This window comes from Primulina tabacum, chromosome 4 (genome assembly GCF_025594145.1).
Source record: "Primulina tabacum isolate GXHZ01 chromosome 4, ASM2559414v2, whole genome shotgun sequence".
In the NCBI taxonomy this organism is placed as follows: domain Eukaryota; kingdom Viridiplantae; phylum Streptophyta; class Magnoliopsida; order Lamiales; family Gesneriaceae; genus Primulina; species Primulina tabacum.
In genome coordinates, this window is record NC_134553.1 from 23,238,767 (window position 1) to 23,244,570 (window position 5,804).

A 5,804-nucleotide genomic window follows, 5' to 3' on the forward strand; every position below is an offset into this window, starting at 1 on the left:
GGCGGATTCCAGTTCTGAGTCATCTGACTCAGAAAGTCATTCTAGTGAAAGTGATGCAGAAGAGATCAAGTGTCTTATGGCAGACATTGAATCAATCTCGACATCTGAAGAGGTACTTGACTTTGACTCTAACGAATTTACACGAACTGATTTGATTAAGGCATTGCATGACATGGTGGAAGAGTACTCAAGACTTTCTCAGTCATTCGAGAAAGTTAAGACTGAAAATCAAAACTTAAAAAATCAAGTCAATAAGTTCACTTGTTTACAAGAGAATAGTTGCAATGATTTAAAAGTTGAGATACGTAAGTTAAGAACTGAGAATGAAAGAGTAAATTCAGATTACCAGACAATGAAATCTGAAAATCAGAAGATGTCTGTTCTGATAAATGAATGGAATAAGTCGTCTGTTTCTTTTGAGAAGATGCAAGAATTGCAGAAGCAATCCGGAGATTGAAGTGGTCTCGGATTCAGCAGTAATGAAAGCACTTCTGAAACCAGTACCAAGCCAGAACTGGATAAAGGCGAAGGAAAGTTCATTCATTTTGTCAAATCCAGTGTGGTATATGAACCTGAAGTACCTACTGTTCGAGTTGAAATGAATGTAAATAAGATGAACAGAAGAAAGCATTATGGTTTGGGCTATGTTGAACCTAAGGGAAAAGTTCACCAGAGTGCTGGATCCAGTAGAGGATTGAACTCAGGAGGACAACCCCCTATGAAGGTTAAAAACTACCAGTACTATAATTCTAAACCTGTTCAGAAGATATACAGGCCAGACATCACAAACAGAAGGGAAAAACAACATTCAAATATGCATACTGTTAGAAATAACAGACATTCTGTTGCACACACCGCTTTGGATACCCGAAGTACAAGGTCACCAAGAATTGTACAAATGTGGGTCCCTAAAGGACTGATAAGGCTTGGACCCAAATAGATTTGGGTACGAGATACTAAAACTTGTGTTTGCAGGAACAACAGAAGAAAATCAAAATCAGCAGCTCCACATGGTATCTGGATAGTGGATGCTCCAGACACATGACATGACAGAAAAATCTGCTATCAGAAGTCATGAGTTGTACTAGACCAAAGATAACTTTTGGGGACAACTCAAAAGGTAAAACCGTGGGTAAGGGTAAGATTATCCATGATAACATAACAATCAATGATGTACTACTGGTTGAGAATCTCTGTTAAAATTTGATTAGCATTAGTCAACTGTGTGATAATGGCTGTTCTGTAGCTTTTCAGAAGCACATATGCACAGTTAAAGATTCTGCTATGTCTACTGTGTTAACTGGAAAGAGGGAAGGCAACACCTAAAAATTTTCATGGAACTTAGATCATGCTACTGTTCCTACATGTTTAGTTGCCTCTCTTGCTGATAAGCATTGGCTCTGGCACAAGAGATTGAATCACCTGAATTTCAAGTCAATCAATAATCTAAAGAAGCAGAACATAGTTGATGGATTTCCCAACATTAACTTTGTTAAGAATCATGTGTGTTCTGCATGTCAACTTGGAAAGTAGGTAAGATCTAGCTTCAAGAATAAAGGTAGTAAATCAACTTCAAGGTGTTTGGAATTATTGCAAATGGACTTATTTGGTTCAATCCCTATCATGAGCTTAGGGAGAATGAAGTATACACTTGTTGTTGTTGATGATTTTTCTAGATTTACATGGGTAATATTTCTTACTGAAAAAGATCAAACCAGCAGTCTCCTGATCAAGCTTCTGAAAAGGATTCAAAATGAAAAATCTATTTCCATCATTAAGATCAGAAGTGATCGGGGTACTGAGTTTACTAACAAGATTCTTGAGTTGTACTTAGATGAACAAGGTATTCATCATAAATATTCAGCTGCCAGAACGCCTCAACAAAATGGAATGGCTGAGAAGAGAAACAAAACTCTTAAGGAAGCTGCTAGAACGATGCTAGCAGATGCAGACATCTCTTAGCGCTTCTGGGCAGAATCAATCAACACAGCATGCTACACACAAAACAGAACCATGATCAACAAGAGGCACAATCAAACTCCATATGAAATATGGAAAGGGAGTAAGCCTAACGTATCTTATTTTCATGTATTTGGTTGCAGATGCTTTGTTCACAACAACGGTAAAAATTATTTATCCGCATTTGATTCAAAATCAGATGCTGAACTTTTTCTTGGATATTCAGCAGTAAGCAAAGTTTTTAGAATTTTCAACAATAGAACTCTCAATGTTGAAGAATCTATTCACGTTGTTTTTTATGAAGATAACAGTGCTCTTGGAATTTCTAACGTATCAAATCTAAGTAACAGGTTAGACAGGATTCATGTGGAACTGGATAGTGAAGATGATGCAGAACCTAGAGTTAAAAATGCTCAAAATCCAGAACCAGACATTCCTCTGGCAGAACCGATTGTTCAGACATAAGATTTACCAACCAGAAGTGAACGTTCCAGAACCTGCTACTGCTCCAGCTGAGCACATTTCGAATACATCAAACCAAGAAGAAATCTTTGTAAACCCCTTTGTTTGGAGGAAATCACATCCTCCATCCCTGGTTATTGGTAATCCTGTAGCTCCGTTAAGAACTAGAAGGCAAATGATAAATGAATATATGCATGCTGCTTTTATATCCCAGGATGAACCAAAGAAAATTGAAGAAGCTCTTCTGGATTCCAGTTGGATAGAAGCTATGCAAGAAGAGCTGAATCAATTCAAGAGAAATGAAGTGTGGTTTCTTGTACCCATACCATCTTATCAAGCCGTTATTGGAACTCGGTGGGTATTCAGAAACAAACAAAATGAAGAAGGCAATGTGGTCAGAAATAAAGCAAGACTGGTAGCTCAAGGTTTTAGACAAGAAAAAGAATAGACTACGATGAAACCTTTGCACCAGTAGCAAGGCTTGAAGCCATCAGAATATTTTTGGCCTTTGCTGCTTTCAAAAATAACAAAGTTTATCAGATGGACGTGAAAAGCACATTCCTGAATGGTCTACAGCAAGAAGAGGTCTATGTTGAACAACTTCCAGGTTTTATCGATCATTTCTTACCTCATCATGTATTCAAATTACACAAAGCCCTGTACGGTTTAAAACAGGCACCTAGGACATGGTATGACACCCTTTTACAATTCCTTGTCAATCATGAATTTACAATCGGCACAGTAGATAAGACACTATTTACCCTAGTTAAGAATAAGCACATTTTGTTAGTACAGATTTATGTTGATGACATAATTTTTGGGTCAACTAACCCCAAATTACGTGCAAAGTTTTCTAAATTGATGCAGGATCAGTTTGAAATGAGCATGATGGGAGAATTAACATTCTTCCTAGGACTACAGATCAAGCAACTCGATACTGGAATTTTCATAAATCAAGCTAAGTACACCAAGGAGCAACTGAAAAAGTTTGGCATGAAAGCATGCTCTGCTGCTTCCACTCCAATGAGCTCATCTACTAAACTTGATAAGGATTATAGTGGAACTCCAGTAGAGGTAACTCAGTATCGTGGTCTTATTGGTTATTTGTCATATCTCACTGCCAATAGACCTGATATTATGTTTGCTGTTTGCATTTGTGCAAGATTTCAATCCAACCCCAAGCAGTCACATTACATTGCTGCTAAACGTATTCTGAAGTACTTAAAGGGAACTCAAAATGTTGGCTTATGATATCCCAATGATTCATCTTTTAATCTTATTGGATATTCAGATGCTAATTATGCAGGTTGCAAGCTAGACAGGAAAAGCACAAGTGGTTTTTGTCAATTCCTTGGTGATAGGCTGATCTCCTGGTTTAGTAAAAAGCAGACTTCCATAGCTACTTCTACTGCAGAAGCAGAATACCTCGCTGCTGCTCCCAAATACTATGGATGCAGCAACAACTTAAAGACTATGGAGTTCACGCCTCTGAATCACCTATCTTCTGTGACAACACCAGTGCCATTGCAATTACGCAAAATCCAGTACTTCATTCCAGAACAAAGCACATTGACATCAGACATCATTTTATTAGAGATCATGTGCAGAAGAAGAACATTAGTCTGGAATATGTTTCTACTGATTTAAAAATAGCAGACATTTTTACTAAACCTCTGACTGAGAATAAGTTTCCTTATTTCCGTAATATACTCGGCTTAATTGATTTAACTTGATTATTTTGAAAAAATCAATTATATGTTATTTGACTAAATTTGATTTATTTGTAAAAGAGTAAAGAAACAACTTGTCACAACCATTGTTATTTTATTTAGAATGTAATCGAAACCAGGTTACACTGTCTAATTCATTTCCTACAGAGTCTTGCCACTCAGAATGTTTATCTACTACATTTGTTGATATCAGCAGCTTGAAGTACTTCGTGCAAAGTACTTAAGCAGAAACCTATCTAAGGACTGCTGGGAACCCCTATCCTCGAATGATTGTGGTTGTGGAAGAGGTGATTCCACAACTTAGTCCTAATAATTTTGAACAATCTTACTGATTGTTCATATTATAAACTTAGGATTTTCTTCTCAGCCCTCATATCTTGAAAAAGGATGTCTTCAAACATCTTCTTACGAGACGCTGGAAGTTGCTTCTGGAAATCCTCAGCTGATTCAGACTCTGGAGAAGACTCCAAGAGATTACTTGTTCTACCCATTTGATTTGATAAAAGTTTATATGACTTAGTTTGTGATCTTGCAGGCACTTATATAGAATTCTAGAAAGCTAAAGAGACGGCTATCTGACTACTCGATTACCAAGAATCATCTGTCACTTCCCTCAGATTTTGTATCTTCGCAATAATTAGTTGCATTGATTTAGGGGGAACAGTATCGTTTTCAGACTGTCATTTCCGTACTTTGTCATAAGCAAAAAGGATGTTTGTCTTTTCGATAAAACAATTGTCTACTGGTTTTTTATTAAAATGCTGGAAATATTTCAGCACCTTATGACTTCCAGTAGATATTATCATAAAACGACAAACCCTCTTCTGGTTATTTTTCAGTAACCAATTGGACAGCCCGCTCTTTTTATTACCTTTCAAATTTTGAAATCATTAGTTTGTCTCTGACACACTCCGTTGAACTTTTCAAATACTCAACCGTAAACATATTGAAACGTGTCATTGTGTTTACACTGAAGGCTGTACATTTTTTTTTGAATTTTAACTGCCACTTATTTTCTTTTCTCCTTAATGTTTCTTTTCAGACTTCTGCTTTCTCTCGTATTCTTCATCGCATAATCTACTTCAAAGTTCTCTCATTTACAGGCGAAGAAATGGCTGGAGCTTACAATCTCAATGCTTATCAAGTCAACTTTGCATCAGTACTTACCATCAAGGATGAAGGACTTGTTCAGATGTTCAAAGCTGTTGAGAAATCAGGACTCAGAAAGTTTCTGGAAGCACCTGCTGTTATCTATAAGACCGCACTTTTGGAATTCTTTGCCAAAGTAACAGTTCTAAATGGAAATATCATTCATTCCCAGGGGGACGCATCTATTTCCATTGATGCTGCACTACTTGGTTCAACCTTCTTTCTTCCAATCTCACGCACCTCTGATTTGTCAGGACTTACGAAGGAAGAAATGTCCATTGCTCTCTCTACCTTCTCAGTGATGCAAACGTGGTTGATCAAGCACCAAAGAAAACATGAGATTCGTTGATATTGCCCGAAGGACCTATAACGAGGGGACGTAGCAAGAAGTTTAAAGAAGCACTTCAAGGACTCATGATAAACTACCAAGGAGGATCTACAAATTGGATGACTAAATTAGAAGAGGTTGGGAATCATGGGAATAATATTGGAGGTCTTTGGAAT